This window comes from Cyanistes caeruleus, unplaced genomic scaffold (assembly GCF_971803275.1).
Source record: "Cyanistes caeruleus unplaced genomic scaffold, bCyaCae1.hap1.1 HAP1_SCAFFOLD_106, whole genome shotgun sequence".
NCBI lineage: Eukaryota > Metazoa > Chordata > Aves > Passeriformes > Paridae > Cyanistes > Cyanistes caeruleus.
This window is the reverse complement of record NW_028255907.1, coordinates 754,822-776,263: the sequence shown is the minus strand read 5'-3', so window position 1 is coordinate 776,263 and position 21,442 is coordinate 754,822. Positions and strand designations below refer to the sequence as shown.

At 36.2% G+C, this 21,442-nt stretch overlaps 1 protein-coding gene across 1 annotated transcript in view; it reads left to right on the top strand.

The window, feature by feature from the left end:
- The window catches only part of LOC147646239 (serine/threonine-protein kinase PAK 3-like), a 578,286-nt gene that overhangs the window by 93,569 nt on the left and 463,275 nt on the right, over positions 1 to 21,442 (top strand). The window lies entirely within an intron of this gene.

Genomic DNA, 21,442 nt, shown 5'->3' with positions numbered 1-21,442 from the left:
CTCCTGTCAGTGTGCAGCTGCCCACTGACAAACGCCTCAAGCAGGAGGATGCTCCTGCACTGAGCAAGCCCAAGAGCTGCTCTGACCCTGAGGCCTTCCGTGCACCAAGGCAACCTTGGGATGTCACCACGACAAGGTGGCATCCATGCCCTGACATCACAAAGCCAATGCTCTGCGCTGCTCTGGGAATTGATGCAGAGCAACCCAACCTTCCCTACAGCAAACACAAAATTGCCTGGGAGCTTCTCCTCTGTCACAAAGGGTCACAAATCCTTTGGTGGGCTGTGGGAAATGGAAAGACAGAAACTTCCACAGATACTGAAGGGTTTGATTTCCAGCCTTGGAAGGAGCTTGGGTTCATGCAATGCTAAAGGTTCACAGACGTTTAGTCGAGAATTCATAAGCTTATGTTCCTATAGCTGCAAGTAAGAATATGCCATAAGTAAATAAAAAACTGCAATGAGTGAGATGGTGGAGAGATTTCAACTGTAATTGTGTGATTTTATAGAGTAAGCTATGAATCTAAATATTATCCTAAGAAGCACATGTGTGTAGGTGAGCTAGCAGTGTATTGGGTGAAAAGCAGACACAGTGCAGCAGAACTTGGCAAAGATGAAAGGTGATTAAGTAATAATAAACCTCTTCAATTTAGTGCATTAGCCAAAAATCTCAAATTAGCGAATCTCAGCCACTGCACCAGGCTGAAGCTGAGGATCCCCAGCCAAGCTCAGAGGGAGGAGAACACAGCATTTGTGGGATCCTTTCCAGTCTGATTTGCTTTAGCTGGAGCCTGGGGGAGGAGAGAGCAGGAGAAGGGTTGGCTGAGTCCTCTCCCCTCTGCCTTGCCCTTCTCTGCTGGATCCTCAGTTCATCCCACACCCACCCCAAGACTCCATCCCCATCCTACTGGTGCTGATGGGATTAAAGGAGATAAAGAGGAGATAAAAAAGATAGAGAGGAGAGAAAAAGAGAAGTTTAAATGCAGCTTAAATATTAACGAAATACCTGTGTTAGTGCCTGCTGAGAGTTCCAAGGGAGCTGAAGGGTTTGCAAAGGGCCAGGAGCCCGTGAAGGGCTCAGGAGCTGCTGCTGCCGGGAGGGAGGAAATGCACCAATGGCTCCCAGCAGAGTCTGTGCTTTGAGGCTCTTTCCCAAACAGCTGCAGGAGGGAAAGCAGCTGAGTTTGGAGGAAGAGTTTTCTGCGGAGGTTTCCTGTTTGGAGCTGTCACAAGCTTGAGCTGCTCAAGGGAAACGCGGCTCTGCTTCCAGCAGGGCCCAACTGCCCGGGAGCACAACTTGGTTCCCTGGCCCTGAGCCAACGGGCAGCAGCAGCTTCTGTTCCCTCCTGGCTCTTGTGTCATTTCCAGCAGCACAAGACACACCAAGAAAAGCTCCTCCAGAACATGCCATGAGAAACACAACCTGATTTCATTGCATGAAGGAGCTCTGACAGTCCCACGGGCTCAGGGTTGTTTGTCAGTGAACAGAGCAGGGAAAAGCACAGCCACATTCCCTGCACAGGGAATTCACAGGAGGAAAGTGCAGCACTGGAGGATGTGCTTGGATACAACGTTCCCACGGCAGTTTTACTGGAGAAATCATTGTGATTCTTTGAATGTTTAAAAAGGCCCCTTTTCAAAAAAAAAGGTGTTTAAGGTGAATATTAACAGAAGTTACCTTGCAATAATTAGCCTTAAAACCTAAGGTTAAAATATGGTATAATTTACAGTTACTAAGAAAACCTTCCAATTAATGTTATCTACAAAAGATATTTATGGTTTTAAAAAATTAATTAGTTAAGAGAACTTTACTGTACAAGACAAAGTTAAGTTAAAGTATATATTACCCATTTGCTTGTTTTTTCCACTATTTTAATAAGGTAATTTCAATGTGAGTCCTTTTGTTATATAAAACACATATAACTGCATATATACCAATTTGGATTTTAGATTTTAGTTTAAGAATTGGACTTAATGTTTCTGAAAAGTGCTACAAAAGCTGAATGACAATTTGCCAACTTCTGTGTTGTTGTGGTTTTTCTCTAGAAAAACTGCACTTTAAAATCCTAACCAACTTAAACATATACTAGGCAAATTCCTGTTTTGAATGAGTATTTTTAGTACCATTTGCTGTTATTCTCAAAGCTAGATGACATAGAATTGTGATGTACTTGTTACATTTTTATAATCTTTATAGTGAATCCATGTTACTGTTATATTGTGTTTAAAAGGTATATATCAAATTTTTAGTTGCCTCTTTGTAGTAACACAATAAGTTATGTTTTTATTTAATATAGATTAAGTGTTAATAGAATTAAGAAAAGTCAAGTTTTATTATGTTTAGGCTTGAATGTTTTTAAGTTAAGTTTTATAACTTAGATATTCTTTTAAGGTTAAGTTTGTTACTTCCTTTTGTCATAAATCATTATTGTTAGGTTTAAATATTGTTTAATTTAAATTGTTTATGTTTTATTGGAGACACTTGTCTAAACTGCAAAGTATAGTTATTTTCCTAGAGAGATGAAGACAGCTACAACTGAAACAGCTGTGACAGAACGCTGATGAAACCTGCTGTGGATAGAAGGGAATGCAGTCTGTGACACCCTTGACTTCATCGGGAGTTCTATTGGTTGTTACAATCTCTGCAGTTTTTGTTTCTTATTGCTTTCTTATTTTTCAGTGTTTCCAGAATTTTAAGAAGATGTACCATTGCTGAGGCACAGCTGCCATGGGAGAGGCTTCAGATTAAACCAACTGCTGCATGGTTTAATTGGTCTGGTACCTGAGGCTTCTGATCATTTGCTTTGTACAAATGCATTTTAACAGTTTGCTGTGCTGTAAGCATCTCCTAGCTGCTGCTATTGAGAACCTTGTTTTAGAAATGAGTTAAGAGGCATCTTTCCAGTTTAAAGCCAGGCCCTGGCCAAGCCTTGACTTTACCTGGACAGAATGTTTGCCAACGGATCCAGATGTTTTCTGTCCCAAATCAGTATTTGAGTCACTTTTTGACTCAGCAATTTGACCCTATTAATATGACAGCTGGATCAATTTTGAAGTGAGCTTGGAGAATCATTTCCGGAGGTTGGTATCCAATCCTTCACTGATGATTTTTTGTTTCTGTTTGTTTGCTAACTATGGGATGCTGGTGCAGTGTTTTAGTAATTAATAGTAGTTTTATATTACATATCTTATTAATAATGTTTATGATTTAATTGATTTTTTAACTGCTATAGGTTCTTAATCCTTGTATATATGGGTTTGTGTTGATGTTGATGTTTATAACAGAAGTACATCTCATTTTTATTTTTTTTTAAGAAAATGGGGAAAATTGATATCCTAAAAGCATTTTGATTAGTGTAATTCATTAACTTCAAAGGAAGAAGTGTCTGTGTTTTGTTGGCAGGTTCAAAAAGGTCACCTGTCCATCTGACCAGACTGTGCCCCTGAACACACGAGATCCAGTGAACAGAGATGTCACCACACAGCCTTGGTTCTCCAGACATGGATCAGAAGTGGAGCTGTCAGGACACAGTTGTGTCTGAACACTACACAGACAGTTTACCAACAGAAATTTTATGTTGTTATTATGATGTTGTGTCTCTACCAATTTTTCAGTTATCCTTTGTTTTAAGATTTAGAAGGATGTGAAGAACAACCTGAACATCAAAGCCCTCAGTCACCGATCAGCTGCCAGCTGACATCATGGGAGCAGTGAACATTCCAAGACTGAATTGTGTTAAATCATAGTCTGTTTGTGAAGGAAATTCTGTAGAAGATCTAAGAAAAGTGTATAGACTCCATCTAATTGTATATAAAGCAAATTGTAGTTGTGTGTTTACCCTTTCAGCAAATTGCTTTCACGCTTAGACTACATATATACCAGAGCACATGTGATAAAAGTAGTTAGATAATAATTTAAGATAAAGAGTTTAGCCTATATAGGAATTGTTGTATTAGTATAAAGTATAAGCATTTCCCCCTTCAAGAGCTAGTGAAATTAAATGAGCTTTGAAAGTTCATTTAACGTTAAAGTTTAGCTGTGAGTTTGCAAGTATGGTGTCATTTACATGGAACAAACTGCTTATGGTAATTGTGTTGTGTATAGTCCCAATCAACTGTTTGCTAACTAACATCCAAAAGTGACAGAACATATGGGTCACTCTGGCACACTGAACTGGCCAAAGGTCAATGTGTTTGAGCCTAGCCACACCTGGAGATCCTTTTCACACCTGTCTCATAGGAGACCCTGAATGGGATCCTCAAGCAGCATTTAAAGGTTTAATTAGTAATGAGACTCGACTGAATCAATTGGCAATGTTGCAAGAGTGCAATTGCACTGTTGGCTTCACATTAAGACAACTTGAAGCCTGCTGGCAAGCAAAAATTATCAAAGTTCTCAATGTTACCATGCAGCCCTCAGAAGAATTAGATTTGTTAGGTTCCACCAATACCTCAGGTGGATGGATAATGTTTGAACCCCCAACAAAACGTCATTCTAACAAAGTAATGCAGCACTGGGCTGCAGAAAACCCTATAGCTGATCTTGTTACTACACAGAGTAAAGCCTTTATTAGTGGTGCAATCTCACAGGACAATTACCAAAGTGATTACCTAGTTCCATATTCCTAATCTGTGGAGATAGAGCATGGAATGAGAGTCCTGCAAATCCACATAGAAAACCCTGTTATCTTGGGAAACTTACTTTGTTTCCATCCACGCTTACACCAATTGCTGAATGTAGTTGATAAAATAAAAAACATCAGTCAAACAGTCAAAGTGAAGCCTGAATGAATTAAAGCTCAACAACTCTAAAAAGGCTCGCTTGTTAGACTAAGAAAAAATTGAATTTAACATCCACAATGTTAAGTGAGCTTTCAGCCGGTGTGAGTAGTGTATGTCTTGCAGTATTACAAAATCAAGCCACAATTGACTTTTTGCTCTTAGCACAAGGACATGGTTGTGGGGAGTTTGAAGGCATGTGCTGCTTGAATCTTACTGATCATTCAGTTTCCATCCATGGGCAACTGCAACAGCTACAGGATGGGTTACATGCCCTGAAAGAAGATAGTGACCCCATTGGAAGTTGGTTCTCCAGCTGGGGCATCACTGGATGCTTGAGGTCTCTTGTGCTAGAAGGGGGACAGACTTTATTTATAATGTTAATGGGAAAGAAAGTCTAAGTTGTATGTTATCTTATCCAAAGCCTGGTTTGTGCAAAAAGAAAAAGGGGGAATTGTTGCTATATTTTATATATTAATAAAGGCCTGTCTGCACAAACCAGTCTTTGAAATAACTTGATATTAAAGGCTAAAGTCCTTGAAACCCTCCTGCAGAGGAGAGAGTAAAGCAAAACAACATCCTTGTGTACAGGAGAAAAAATGTAAACCTGTGTGTGTTAGCCAATAGTAACTTGCTCTGCCCGCAGGCCCTGTAGAACCCTATAAAAGGTGTGCTAAAGATAGAAATAAACGGGGTTCACATTTACTTCTGTGAAGAGCGGTGGGTTGCTGGCGGTCCTCCAATAAAGTTCTACAAATGAAACATAACAAATGTCATTGGGGTGCAGAGGCATTGGTGAAATTTATGAAACAAAAATTAATCTCGGTACGGATGCTAACAATGGCAAAATCAGTAATGTCAAAATGTGAAATCTGCTTGAAAAACAACTCAGTGACTAGACACAGGCATAGCTAGGGAAGATTAGGATAGGAACAGAATCAGGATGACACTTGGCAAGAACCCTCTACTAGAGTGAAATTTGGGTGGGCCCTAGAGTCTTTGCTTGGTCCTATAGCAAACTATCAGAAGAGAGAAATGTTGTACAAATTTACAGGTCGGGTAGATAAATTAGCAAGAGTGACCTGAGAAAGATTTAAAGAACTAAACATACAATTACAATTTACTACTCCTGAAAGAGCATGGAGTGTGTGAGTTTTTTAAAGGGATGGATTGATCATTGCTGTGTCCACACCCCAAATGTGACTGCACATGTAGAATATGACATCAATCAATTGCAACAAATAGAGCATGAAGCACAGGAAGAGCAAAAGGATTTGTCTACAAGTTGGTTAGGCAAAATCTTCAAAGGGTTAGGGTGGAATGTGAATTCATGGATTGAATCTATCATTGAGAGTGTGATCATCTTACTAACTGCATTCTTAGCAATTTGGTTAGTTTACAGCATCTTAAAGGGAGAAATACGGAAAAAAACATCCTGGAACCAGAAAATAATAAAGGCACTGATGTGAGATCCACACCCACCATCTTCTGGTTCTCCAGTTCGTGACAACATCCCGGACAACGCTTACATCAATCAAGGATTCGAAGAACATCAAGTATAAACTCAGAAACAAAGGACTGTATCAAGTGAAAACATTTGCACTTCTAGTGAAGTGAAAATGCTTTCAAAGTGGGGAATGACAGTAAAAGGTCTTGAAATCATAGAAAATTCGGGGACATAGAAAGAAACTTAGGTTTGGCAAGGCTGGGAAAAGTAGGCCATGGGAAATGTTAGGCCTTGTGCTTGCTAAAGATCAGGTGAAACTGCACCTGTGTAGTCAGTAGATGATAAATGATACAATTGTTAGATGTGATTAGATATAATTATTGTTTAAAGAACATGAGGAACAATGTTAAGGGGCTGAGGGGAATCATGAGAAATCCATGCTTGGGTAACATCAAAGTATACAATAGAACAATGTAAGTCTAATAATTAATATGTAAGTTAAATAAGGATAGAGGATAAAAAAATGTTCAACTCAAAACCAAAATGGGTCAGATTTGGGTTTGTGTACCCCTGACACCCAGAGCTCTTCAATAAAGCACCTTCATATAATCATTCTGTGATTATGTGTGTTCCTGAATGCTAACAATTTCATCAGATTTTACTGGAATTGTATAGGATTTTTTGTAAAATTTTTAGGAATTTGGTGGGGTTTTGAGAAGATGTAGGGAATTTTGTTGGAATTTTTCGGAATGTTGTAGAATTTTTCCTTAAATTTTTTTTGGATACTGAGGAGGTTTTTTTTGATGTTTCTGGAATTTTGAGGGATTGTTTTGGAATTGTGTGGAAATTGGAGATTTTTTGTGATGTTTCTGGAATTTGGTGACATTTTAAGAAATTTGTGGAATTTTTGTGGAATTTAAAGGGATTCAGTGGAGACTTGAAGAATTTTGTGGGATTTTTCTTAGATTGTGTGGAAATTTGTGGAGATTTTGTGGGATGTTTCAAAAATTTGGTAGGATATTGAGAAGATTTAAGGAATTTTGTGGGAGTTTTCCGCCATTTTATGGTATATTTCTGGAATCTTGTGGGATATTGATGAGACTTGAAGAATTTTGAAGGATATTTCTGGAATTTTGTGGAAATTGGAGGTGATTTTTTGTGATGTTTCTGGAATTTGGTGACATTTTAAGAATTTTGTGGAATTCGGAGGAGACTTGAAGAATTTTGTGGGATTTTTCTTAGATTGTATGGAAATTTGTGGAGATTTTGTGGGATGCTTCAGGAATTTGGTAGGGTTTTGTGACAATTAAGGGAATTTTGTGGGAGTTTTCTGCCATTTTATGGGATTTTTCCTTAAATTTTGTGGGATGTATCTGGAATTACATGGGGGTTTTGTAAAATTTTGAGTTATATTGATGAGATTTGAAGAATTTTGAAGGATTTTTCCGGAATTGTGTGGAAATTGGAGGTGATTTTTTGTGATGTTTCTGGAATTTGGTGACATTTTTAAGAATTTTGTAGAATGTTATGGAATTTTTGTACAATTTTGCGGGATTCTGTGGAGACTTGAGGAATTTTGTGGGATTTATCTAAGATTGTGTGGAAATTTGTGGAGATTTTGTGGGATTCTACCAGGAATTTGGTAGGGTTTTGAGAAGTTTTTGGGAATTTTGTGGGAGTTTTCTGCTATTTTATGGGATATTTCTGGAATCTTGTGGGATATGGATGAGACTTGAAGAATTTTGAAGGATATTTCTGGAATTGTGTGGAAATTGGTGGAGATTTTGCGGGATGTTTCTGGAATTACGTGACATTTTAAGAATTTTGTGGAATTCGGAGGAGACTTGAAGAATTTTGTGGGATTTATCATAGATTGTGTGGAAATTTGTGGAGATTTTGTGGGATGTTTCAGGAATTTGGTAGGGTTTTGAGTAGTTTTTGGGAATTTTGTGGGATTTTTCTGCCATTTTATGGGATTTTTCCTTAAATTTTGTGGGATGTTTCTGGAATTACGTGGGGGTTTTGTGGAATTTTGAGGGATATTGAGGAGACAAGAAGAAATTTGAGTCATTTATCTTAGATTCTGTGGATCTTGGTAAAGATTTTGTGGGATATTTCAAACATTTGATAGGGTTTTGAGAAGTTTTAGGGACTTTTTTGAGACTTTTCTGCAATTTTGTGGGATTTTGCTGCAATTTTGTGGGATTTTTTCAAAATGTTGTGGGATTTTTCTGGAATGTTGTGGGATGTTTCTGGAATTACATGGGAGTTTTGTGGAATTTTGAGGGATTCTGTGGAGACTGGAAGAATTTTGTGGGATTTATCTTAGATTGTGTGGAAATTTGTGGAGATTTTGTGGGATGTTTCAGGAATTTGGTAGGGTTTTGAGAAGTTGTAGGGAATTTTGAGGGAATTTTCTGCCATTTTATGGGATATTTCTGGAATCCTGTGGGATATTGATGAGACTTGAAGAATTTTGAAGGATATTTCTGGAATTTTGCGGAAATTGAGGGGGTTTTTTGTGATGTTTCTGGAATTTGGTGACATTATTTAGAATTTTGTGGAATTTTTTTGGAATTTAAAGGGATTCTGAGGAGACTTGAAGATTTTTGTGGGATTTTTCTTAGATTGTATGGAAATTTGTGGAGATTTTGTGGGATGCTTCAGGAATTTGGTAGGGTTTTGTGACAATTAAGGGAATTTTGTGGGAGTTTTCTGCCATTTTATGGGATTTTTCCTTAAATTTTGTGGGATGTATCTGGAATTACGTGGGGGTTTTGAAAAATTTTGAGTTATATTGATGAGATTTGAAGAATTTTGAAGGTTTTTTCCGGAATTGTGTGGAAATTGGAGGTGATTTTTTGTGATGTTTCTGGAATTTGGTGACATTTTTAAGAATTTTGTAGAATGTTATGGAATTTTTGTACAATTTTGCGGGATTCTGTGGAGACTTGAGGAATTTTGTGGGATTTATCTAAGATTGTGTGGAAATTTGTGGAGATTTTGTGGGATTCTACCAGGAATTTGGTAGGGTTTTGAGAAGTTTTTGGGAATTTTGTGGGAGTTTTCTGCTATTTTATGGGATATTTCTGGAATCTTGTGGGATATGGATGAGACTTGAAGAATTTTGAAGGATATTTCTGGAATTGTGTGGAAATTGGTGGAGATTTTGCGGGATGTTTCTGGAATTTGGTGACATTTTAAGAATTTTGTGGAATTCGGAGGAGACTTGAAGAATTTTGTGGGATTTATCATAGATTGTGTGGAAATTTGTGGAGATTTTGTGGGCTGTTTCAGGAATTTGGTAGGGTTTTGAGTAGTTTTTGGGAATTTTGTGGGATTTTTCTGCCATTTTATGGGATTTTTCCTTAAATTTTGTGGGATGTTTCTGGAATTACGTGGGTGTTTTGTGGAATTTTGAGGGATATTGAGGAGACAAGAAGAAATTTGAGTCATTTATCTTAGATTCTGTGGATCTTGGTAAAGATTTTGTGGGATATTTCAAACATTTGATAGGGTTTTGAGAAGTTTTAGGGACTTTTTTGAGACTTTTCTGCAATTTTGTGGGATTTTGCTGCAATTTTGTGGGATTTTTTCAAAATGTTGTGGGATTTTTCTGGAATGTTGTGGGATGTTTCTGGAATTACATGGGAGTTTTGTGGAATTTTGAGGGATTCTGTGGAGACTGGAAGAATTTTGTGGGATTTATCTTAGATTGTGTGGAAATTTGTGGAGATTTTGTGGGATGTTTCAGGAATTTGGTAGGGTTTTGAGAAGTTTTAAAGAATTTTGAGGGAATTTTCTGCCATTTTATGGGATATTTCTGGAATCCTGTGGGATATTGATGAGACTTGAAGAATTTGGAAGGATATTTCTGGAATTTTGTGGAAATTGGAGGTGATTTTTTGTGATGTTTCTGGAATTTGGTGACATTATTTAGAATTTTGTGGAATTTTTTTGGAATTTAAAGGGATTCTGAGGAGACTTGAAGATTTTTGTGGGATTTTTCTTTGATTGTGTGGAAATTTGTGGAGATTTTGTGGGATGTTTCAGGAATTTGGTCGGGTTTAGAGAGAATTTAGGGAATTTTGTGGGAGTTTTCTGCCATTTTATGGGATTTTTCCTTAAATTTTGTGGGATGTTTCTGGAATTACGTGGGGGTTTTGTAAAATTTTGAGTTATATTGATGAGATTTGAAGAATTTTGAAGGTTTTTTCCGGAATTGTGTGGAAATTGGAGGTGATTTTTTGTGATGTTTCTGGAATTTGGTGACATTTTTAAGAATTTTGTAGAATGTTATGGAATTTTTGTACAATTTTGCGGGATTCTGTGGAGACTTGAGGAATTTTGTGGGATTTATCTAAGATTGTGTGGAAATTTGTGGAGATTTTGTGGGATTCTACCAGGAATTTGGTAGGGTTTTGAGAAGTTTTTGGGAATTTTGTGGGAGTTTTCTGCTATTTTATGGGATATTTCTGGAATCTTGTGGGATATGGATGAGACTTGAAGAATTTTGAAGGATATTTCTGGAATTGTGTGGAAATTGGTGGAGATTTTGCGGGATGTTTCTGGAATTTGGTGACATTTTAAGAATTTTGTGGAATTCGGAGGAGACTTGAAGAATTTTGTGGGATTTATCATAGATTGTGTGGAAATTTGTGGAGATTTTGTGGGCTGTTTCAGGAATTTGGTAGGGTTTTGAGTAGTTTTTGGGAATTTTGTGGGATTTTTCTGCCATTTCATGGGATTTTTCCTTAAATTTTGTGGGATGTTTCTGGAATTACGTGGGTGTTTTGTGGAATTTTGAGGGATATTGAGGAGACAAGAAGAAATTTGAGTCATTTATCTTAGATTCTGTGGATCTTGGTAAAGATTTTGTGGGATATTTCAAACATTTGATAGGGTTTTGAGAAGTTTTAGGGACTTTTTTGAGACTTTTCTGCAATTTTGTGGGATTTTGCTGCAATTTTGTGGGATTTTTTCAAAATGTTGTGGGATTTTTCTGGAATGTTGTGGGATGTTTCTGGAATTACATGGGAGTTTTGTGGAATTTTGAGGGATTCTGTGGAGACTGGAAGAATTTTGTGGGATTTATCTTAGATTGTGTGGAAATTTGTGGAGATTTTGTGGGATGTTTCAGGAATTTGGTAGGGTTTTGAGAAGTTTTAAAGAATTTTGAGGGAATTTTCTGCCATTTTATGGGATATTTCTGGAATCCTGTGGGATATTGATGAGACTTGAAGAATTTGGAAGGATATTTCTGGAATTTTGTGGAAATTGGAGGTGATTTTTTGTGATGTTTCTGGAATTTGGTGACATTATTTAGAATTTTGTGGAATTTTTTTGGAATTTAAAGGGATTCTGAGGAGACTTGAAGATTTTTGTGGGATTTTTCTTAGATTGTATGGAAATTTGTGGAGATTTTGTGGGATGCTTCAGGAATTTGGTAGGGTTTTGTGACAATTAAGGGAATTTTGTGGGAGTTTTCTGCCATTTTATGGGATTTTTCCTTAAATTTTGTGGGATGTTTCTGGAATTACGTGGGGGTTTTGTAAAATTTTGAGTTATATTGATGAGATTTGAAGAATTTTGAAGGTTTTTTCCGGAATTGTGTGGAAATTGGAGGTGATTTTTTGTGATGTTTCTGGAATTTGGTGACATTTTTAAGAATTTTGTAGAATGTTATGGAATTTTTGTACAATTTTGCGGGATTCTGTGGAGACTTGAGGAATTTTGTGGGATTTATCTAAGATTGTGTGGAAATTTGTGGAGATTTTGTGGGATTCTACCAGGAATTTGGTAGGGTTTTGAGAAGTTTTTGGGAATTTTGTGGGAGTTTTCTGCTATTTTATGGGATATTTCTGGAATCTTGTGGGATATGGATGAGACTTGAAGAATTTTGAAGGATATTTCTGGAATTGTGTGGAAATTGGTGGAGATTTTGCGGGATGTTTCTGGAATTTGGTGACATTTTAAGAATTTTGTGGAATTCGGAGGAGACTTGAAGAATTTTGTGGGATTTATCATAGATTGTGTGGAAATTTGTGGAGATTTTGTGGGCTGTTTCAGGAATTTGGTAGGGTTTTGAGTAGTTTTTGGGAATTTTGTGGGATTTTTCTGCCATTTCATGGGATTTTTCCTTAAATTTTGTGGGATGTTTCTGGAATTACGTGGGTGTTTTGTGGAATTTTGAGGGATATTGAGGAGACAAGAAGAAATTTGAGTCATTTATCTTAGATTCTGTGGATCTTGGTAAAGATTTTGTGGGATATTTCAAACATTTGATAGGGTTTTGAGAAGTTTTAGGGACTTTTTTGAGACTTTTCTGCAATTTTGTGGGATTTTGCTGCAATTTTGTGGGATTTTTTCAAAATGTTGTGGGATTTTTCTGGAATGTTGTGGGATGTTTCTGGAATTACATGGGAGTTTTGTGGAATTTTGAGGGATTCTGTGGAGACTGGAAGAATTTTGTGGGATTTATCTTAGATTGTGTGGAAATTTGTGGAGATTTTGTGGGATGTTTCAGGAATTTGGTAGGGTTTTGAGAAGTTGTAGGGAATTTTGAGGGAATTTTCTGCCATTTTATGGGATATTTCTGGAATCCTGTGGGATATTGATGAGACTTGAAGAATTTTGAAGGATATTTCTGGAATTTTGCGGAAATTGAGGGGGTTTTTTGTGATGTTTCTGGAATTTGGTGACATTTTAAGAATTTTGTGGAATTTTTTTGGAATTTAAAGGGATTCTGAGGAGACTTGAAGATTTTTGTGGGATTTTTCTTAGATTGTATGGAAATTTGTGGAGATTTTGTGGGATGCTTCAGGAATTTGGTAGGGTTTTGTGACAATTAAGGGAATTTTGTGGGAGTTTTCTGCCATTTTATGGGATTTTTCCTTAAATTTTGTGGGATGTATCTGGAATTACGTGGGGGTTTTGAAAAATTTTGAGTTATATTGATGAGATTTGAAGAATTTTGAAGGTTTTTTCCGGAATTGTGTGGAAATTGGAGGTGATTTTTTGTGATGTTTCTGGAATTTGGTGACATTTTTAAGAATTTTGTAGAATGTTATGGAATTTTTGTACAATTTTGCGGGATTCTGTGGAGACTTGAGGAATTTTGTGGGATTTATCTAAGATTGTGTGGAAATTTGTGGAGATTTTGTGGGATTCTACCAGGAATTTGGTAGGGTTTTGAGAAGTTTTTGGGAATTTTGTGGGAGTTTTCTGCTATTTTATGGGATATTTCTGGAATCTTGTGGGATATGGATGAGACTTGAAGAATTTTGAAGGATATTTCTGGAATTGTGTGGAAATTGGTGGAGATTTTGCGGGATGTTTCTGGAATTTGGTGACATTTTAAGAATTTTGTGGAATTCGGAGGAGACTTGAAGAATTTTGTGGGATTTATCATAGATTGTGTGGAAATTTGTGGAGATTTTGTGGGCTGTTTCAGGAATTTGGTAGGGTTTTGAGTAGTTTTTGGGAATTTTGTGGGATTTTTCTGCCATTTTATGGGATTTTTCCTTAAATTTTGTGGGATGTTTCTGGAATTACGTGGGTGTTTTGTGGAATTTTGAGGGATATTGAGGAGACAAGAAGAAATTTGAGTCATTTATCTTAGATTCTGTGGATCTTGGTAAAGATTTTGTGGGATATTTCAAACATTTGATAGGGTTTTGAGAAGTTTTAGGGACTTTTTTGAGACTTTTCTGCAATTTTGTGGGATTTTGCTGCAATTTTGTGGGATTTTTTCAAAATGTTGTGGGATTTTTCTGGAATGTTGTGGGATATTTCTGGAATTACATGGGAGTTTTGTGGAATTTTGAGGGATTCTGTGGAGACTGGAAGAATTTTGTGGGATTTATCTTAGATTGTGTGGAAATTTGTGGAGATTTTGTGGGATGTTTCAGGAATTTGGTAGGGTTTTGAGAAGTTGTAGGGAATTTTGAGGGAATTTTCTGCCATTTTATGGGATATTTCTGGAATCCTGTGGGATATTGATGAGACTTGAAGAATTTGGAAGGATATTTCTGGAATTTTGTGGAAATTGGAGGTGATTTTTTGTGATGTTTCTGGAATTTGGTGACATTATTTAGAATTTTGTGGAATTTTTTTGGAATTTAAAGGGATTCTGAGGAGACTTGAAGATTTTTGTGGGATTTTTCTTTGATTGTGTGGAAATTTGTGGAGATTTTGTGGGATGTTTCAGGAATTTGGTCGGGTTTAGAGAGAATTTAGGGAATTTTGTGGGAGTTTTCTGCCATTTTATGGGATTTTTCCTTAAATTTTGTGGGATGTATCTGGAATTACATGGGGGTTTTGTAAAATTTTGAGTTATATTGATGAGATTTGAAGAATTTTGAAGGTTTTTTCCGGAATTGTGTGGAAATTGGAGGTGATTTTTTGTGATGTTTCTGGAATTTGGTGACATTTTTAAGAGTTTTGTAGAATGTTATGGAATTTTTGTATAATTTTGCGGGATTCTGTGGAGACTTGAAGAATTTTGTGGGATTTATCTTAGATTGTGTGGAAATTTGTGGAGATTTTGTGGGATGTTTCAGGAATTTGGTAGGGTTTTGAGAAGTTTTAAAGAATTTTGAGGGAATTTTCTGCCATTTTATGGGATATTTCTGGAATCCTGTGGGATATTGATGAGACTTGAAGAATTTTGAAGGATATTTCTGGAATTTTGTGGAAATTGGAGGTGATTTTTTGTGATGTTTCTGGAATTTGGTGACATTTTAAGAATTTTGTGGAATTCGGAGGAGACTTGAAGAATTTTGTGGGATTTTTCTTAGATTGTATGGAAATTTGTGGAGATTTTGTGGGATGCTTCAGGAATTTGGTAGGGTTTTGTGACAATTAAGGGAATTTTGTGGGAGTTTTCTGCCATTTTATGGGATTTTTCCTTAAATTTTGTGGGATGTTTCTGGAATTACGTGGGGGTTTTGTAAAATTTTGAGTTATATTGATGAGATTTGAAGAATTTTGAAGGTTTTTTCCGGAATTGTGTGGAAATTGGAGGTGATTTTTTGTGATGTTTCTGGAATTTGGTGACATTTTTAAGAATTTTGTAGAATGTTATGGAATTTTTGTACAATTTTGCGGGATTCTGTGGAGACTTGAGGAATTTTGTGGGATTTATCTAAGATTGTGTGGAAATTTGTGGAGATTTTGTGGGATTCTACCAGGAATTTGGTAGGGTTTTGAGAAGTTTTTGGGAATTTTGTGGGAGTTTTCTGCTATTTTATGGGATATTTCTGGAATCTTGTGGGATATGGATGAGACTTGAAGAATTTTGAAGGATATTTCTGGAATTGTGTGGAAATTGGTGGAGATTTTGCGGGATGTTTCTGGAATTTGGTGACATTTTAAGAATTTTGTGGAATTCGGAGGAGACTTGAAGAATTTTGTGGGATTTATCATAGATTGTGTGGAAATTTGTGGAGATTTTGTGGGCTGTTTCAGGAATTTGGTAGGGTTTTGAGTAGTTTTTGGGAATTTTGTGGGATTTTTCTGCCATTTCATGGGATTTTTCCTTAAATTTTGTGGGATGTTTCTGGAATTACGTGGGTGTTTTGTGGAATTTTGAGGGATATTGAGGAGACAAGAAGAAATTTGAGTCATTTATCTTAGATTCTGTGGATCTTGGTAAAGATTTTGTGGGATATTTCAAACATTTGATAGGGTTTTGAGAAGTTTTAGGGACTTTTTTGAGACTTTTCTGCAATTTTGTGGGATTTTGCTGCAATTTTGTGGGATTTTTTCAAAATGTTGTGGGATTTTTCTGGAATGTTGTGGGATGTTTCTGGAATTACATGGGAGTTTTGTGGAATTTTGAGGGATTCTGTGGAGACTGGAAGAATTTTGTGGGATTTATCTTAGATTGTGTGGAAATTTGTGGAGATTTTGTGGGATGTTTCAGGAATTTGGTAGGGTTTTGAGAAGTTGTAGGGAATTTTGAGGGAATTTTCTGCCATTTTATGGGATATTTCTGGAATCCTGTGGGATATTGATGAGACTTGAAGAATTTTGAAGGATATTTCTGGAATTTTGCGGAAATTGGAGGTGATTTTTTGTGATGTTTCTGGAATTTGGTGACATTATTTAGAATTTTGTGGAATTTTTTTGGAATTTAAAGGGATTCTGAGGAGACTTGAAGATTTTTGTGGGATTTTTCTTAGATTGTATGGAAATTTGTGGAGATTTTGTGGGATGCTTCAGGAATTTGGTAGGGTTTTGTGACAATTAAGGGAATTTTGTGGGAGTTTTCTGCCATTTTATGGGATTTTTCCTTAAATTTTGTGGGATGTTTCTGGAATTACGTGGGGGTTTTGTAAAATTTTGAGTTATATTGATGAGATTTGAAGAATTTTGAAGGTTTTTTCCGGAATTGTGTGGAAATTGGAGGTGATTTTTTGTGATGTTTCTGGAATTTGGTGACATTTTTAAGAATTTTGTAGAATGTTATGGAATTTTTGTACAATTTTGCGGGATTCTGTGGAGACTTGAGGAATTTTGTGGGATTTATCTAAGATTGTGTGGAAATTTGTGGAGATTTTGTGGGATTCTACCAGGAATTTGGTAGGGTTTTGAGAAGTTTTTGGGAATTTTGTGGGAGTTTTCTGCTATTTTATGGGATATTTCTGGAATCTTGTGGGATATGGATGAGACTTGAAGAATTTTGAAGGATATTTCTGGAATTGTGTGGAAATTGGTGGAGATTTTGCGGGATGTTTCTGGAATTTGGTGACATTTTAAGAATTTTGTGGAATTCGGAGGAGACTTGAAGAATTTTGTGGGATTTATCATAGATTGTGTGGAAATTTGTGGAGATTTTGTGGGCTGTTTCAGGAATTTGGTAGGGTTTTGAGTAGTTTTTGGGAATTTTGTGGGATTTTTCTGCCATTTTATGGGATTTTTCCTTAAATTTTGTGGGATGTTTCTGGAATTACGTGGGTGTTTTGTGGAATTTTGAGGGATATTGAGGAGACAAGAAGAAATTTGAGTCATTTATCTTAGATTCTGTGGATCTTGGTAAAGATTTTGTGGGATATTTCAAACATTTGATAGGGTTTTGAGAAGTTTTAGGGACTTTTTTGAGACTTTTCTGCAATTTTGTGGGATTTTGCTGCAATTTTGTGGGATTTTTTCAAAATGTTGTGGGATTTTTCTGGAATGTTGTGGGATGTTTCTGGAATTACATGGGAGTTTTGTGGAATTTTGAGGGATTCTGTGGAGACTGGAAGAATTTTGTGGGATTTATCTTAGATTGTGTGGAAATTTGTGGAGATTTTGTGGGATGTTTCAGGAATTTGGTAGGGTTTTGAGAAGTTGTAGGGAATTTTGAGGGAATTTTCTGCCATTTTATGGGATATTTCTGGAATCCTGTGGGATATTGATGAGACTTGAAGAATTTTGAAGGATATTTCTGGAATTTTGCGGAAATTGGAGGTGATTTTTTGTGATGTTTCTGGAATTTGGTGACATTATTTAGAATTTTGTGGAATTTTTTTGGAATTTAAAGGGATTCTGAGGAGACTTGAAGATTTTTGTGGGATTTTTCTTAGATTGTATGGAAATTTGTGGAGATTTTGTGGGATGCTTCAGGAATTTGGTAGGGTTTTGTGACAATTAAGGGAATTTTGTGGGAGTTTTCTGCCATTTTATGGGATTTTTCCTTAAATTTTGTGGGATGTTTCTGGAATTACGTGGGGGTTTTGTAAAATTTTGAGTTATATTGATGAGATTTGAAGAATTTTGAAGGTTTTTTCCGGAATTGTGTGGAAATTGGAGGTGATTTTTTGTGATGTTTCTGGAATTTGGTGACATTTTTAAGAATTTTGTAGAATGTTATGGAATTTTTGTACAATTTTGCGGGATTCTGTGGAGACTTGAGGAATTTTGTGGGATTTATCTAAGATTGTGTGGAAATTTGTGGAGATTTTGTGGGATTCTACCAGGAATTTGGTAGGGTTTTGAGAAGTTTTTGGGAATTTTGTGGGAGTTTTCTGCTATTTTATGGGATATTTCTGGAATCTTGTGGGATATGGATGAGACTTGAAGAATTTTGAAGGATATTTCTGGAATTGTGTGGAAATTGGTGGAGATTTTGCGGGATGTTTCTGGAATTTGGTGACATTTTAAGAATTTTGTGGAATTCGGAGGAGACTTGAAGAATTTTGTGGGATTTTTCTTAGATTGTATGGAAATTTGTGGAGATTTTGTGGGATGCTTCAGGAATTTGGTAGGGTTTTGTGACAATTAAGGGAATTTTGTGGGAGTTTTCTGCCATTTTATGGGATTTTTCCTTAAATTTTGTGGGATGTTTCTGGAATTACGTGGGGGTTTTGTAAAATTTTGAGTTATATTGATGAGATTTGAAGAATTTTGAAGGTTTTTTCCGGAATTGTGTGGAAATTGGAGGTGATTTTTTGTGATGTTTCTGGAATTTGGTGACATTTTTAAGAATTTTGTAGAATGTTATGGAATTTTTGTACAATTTTGCGGGATTCTGTGGAGACTTGAGGAATTTTGTGGGATTTATCTAAGATTGTGTGGAAATTTGTGGAGATTTTGTGGGATTCTACCAGGAATTTGGTAGGGTTTTGAGAAGTTTTTGGGAATTTTGTGGGAGTTTTCTGCTATTTTATGGGATATTTCTGGAATCTTGTGGGATATGGATGAGACTTGAAGAATTTTGAAGGATATTTCTGGAATTGTGTGGAAATTGGTGGAGATTTTGCGGGATGTTTCTGGAATTTGGTGACATTTTAAGAATTTTGTGGAATTCGGAGGAGACTTGAAGAATTTTGTGGGATTTATCATAGATTGTGTGGAAATTTGTGGAGATTTTGTGGGCTGTTTCAGGAATTTGGTAGGGTTTTGAGTAGTTTTTGGGAATTTTGTGGGATTTTTCTGCCATTTTATGGGATTTTTCCTTAAATTTTGTGGGATGTTTCTGGAATTACGTGGGTGTTTTGTGGAATTTTGAGGGATATTGAGGAGACAAGAAGAAATTTGAGTCATTTATCTTAGATTCTGTGGATCTTGGTAAAGATTTTGTGGGATATTTCAAACATTTGATAGGGTTTTGAGAAGTTTTAGGGACTTTTTTGAGACTTTTCTGCAATTTTGTGGGATTTTGCTGCAATTTTGTGGGATTTTTTCAAAATGTTGTGGGATTTTTCTGGAATGTTGTGGGATGTTTCTGGAATTACATGGGAGTTTTGTGGAATTTTGAGGGATTCTGTGGAGACTGGAAGAATTTTGTGGGATTTATCTTAGATTGTGTGGAAATTTGTGGAGATTTTGTGGGATGTTTCAGGAATTTGGTAGGGTTTTGAGAAGTTGTAGGGAATTTTGAGGGAATTTTCTGCCATTTTATGGGATATTTCTGGAATCCTGTGGGATATTGATGAGACTTGAAGAATTTTGAAGGATATTTCTGGAATTTTGCGGAAATTGGAGGTGATTTTTTGTGATGTTTCTGGAATTTGGTGACATTATTTAGAATTTTGTGGAATTTTTTTGGAATTTAAAGGGATTCTGAGGAGACTTGAAGATTTTTGTGGGATTTTTCTTAGATTGTATGGAAATTTGTGGAGATTTTGTGGGATGCTTCAGGAATTTGGTAGGGTTTTGTGACAATTAAGGGAATTTTGTGGGAGTTTTCTGCCATTTTATGGGATTTTTCCTTAAATTTTGTGGGATGTTTCTGGAATTACGTGGGGGTTTTGTAAAATTTTGAGTTATATTGATGAGATTTGAAGAATTTTGAAGGTTTTTTCCGGAATTGTGTGGAAATTGGAGGTGATTTTTTGTGATGTTTCTGGAATTTGGTGACATTTTTAAGAATTTTGTAGAATGTTATGGAATTTTTGTACAATTTTGCGGGATTCTGTGGAGACTTGAGGAATTTTGTGGGATTTATCTAAGATTGTGTGGAAATTTGTGGAGATTTTGTGGGATTCTACCAGGAATTTGGTAGGGTTTTGAGAAGTTTTTGGGAATTTTGTGGGAGTTTTCTGCTATTTTATGGGATATTTCTGGAATCTTGTGGGATATGGATGAGACTTGAAGAATTTTGAAGGATATTTCTGGAATTGTGTGGAAATTGGTGGAGATTTTGCGGGATGTTTCTGGAATTTGGTGACATTTTAAGAATTTTGTGGAATTCGGAGGAGACTTGAAGAATTTTGTGGGATTTATCATAGATTGTGTGGAAATTTGTGGAGATTTTGTGGGCTGTTTCAGGAATTTGGTAGGGTTTTGAGTAGTTTTTGGGAATTTTGTGGGATTTTTCTGCCATTTCATGGGATTTTTCCTTAAATTTTGTGGGATGTTTCTGGAATTACGTGGGTGTTTTGTGGAATTTTGAGGGATATTGAGGAGACAAGAAGAAATTTGAGTCATTTATCTTAGATTCTGTGGATCTTGGTAAAGATTTTGTGGGATATTTCAAACATTTGATAGGGTTTTGAGAAGTTTTAGGGACTTTTTTGAGACTTTTCTGCAATTTTGTGGGATTTTGCTGCAATTTTGTGGGATTTTTTCAAAATGTTGTGGGATTTTTCTGGAATGTTGTGGGATGTTTCTGGAATTACATGGGAGTTTTGTGGAATTTTGAGGGATTCTGTGGAGACTGGAAGAATTTTGTGGGATTTATCTTAGATTGTGTGGAAATTTGTGGAGATTTTGTGGGATGTTTCAGGAATTTGGTAGGGTTTTGAGAAGTTGTAGGGAATTTTGAGGGAATTTTCTGCCATTTTATGGGATATTTCTGGAATCCTGTGGGATATTGATGAGACTTGAAGAATTTTGAAGGATATTTCTGGAATTTTGCGGAAATTGGAGGTGATTTTTTGTGATGTTTCTGGAATTTGGTGACATTATTTAGAATTTTGTGGAATTTTTTTGGAATTTAAAGGGATTCTGAGGAGACTTGAAGATTTTTGTGGGATTTTTCTTAGATTGTATGGAAATTTGTGGAGATTTTGTGGGATGCTTCAGGAATTTGGTAGGGTTTTGTGACAATTAAGGGAATTTTGTGGGAGTTTTCTGCCATTTTATGGGATTTTTCCTTAAATTTTGTGGGATGTTTCTGGAATTACGTGGGGGTTTTGTAAAATTTTGAGTTATATTGATGAGATTTGAAGAATTTTGAAGGTTTTTTCCGGAATTGTGTGGAAATTGGAGGTGATTTTTTGTGATGTTT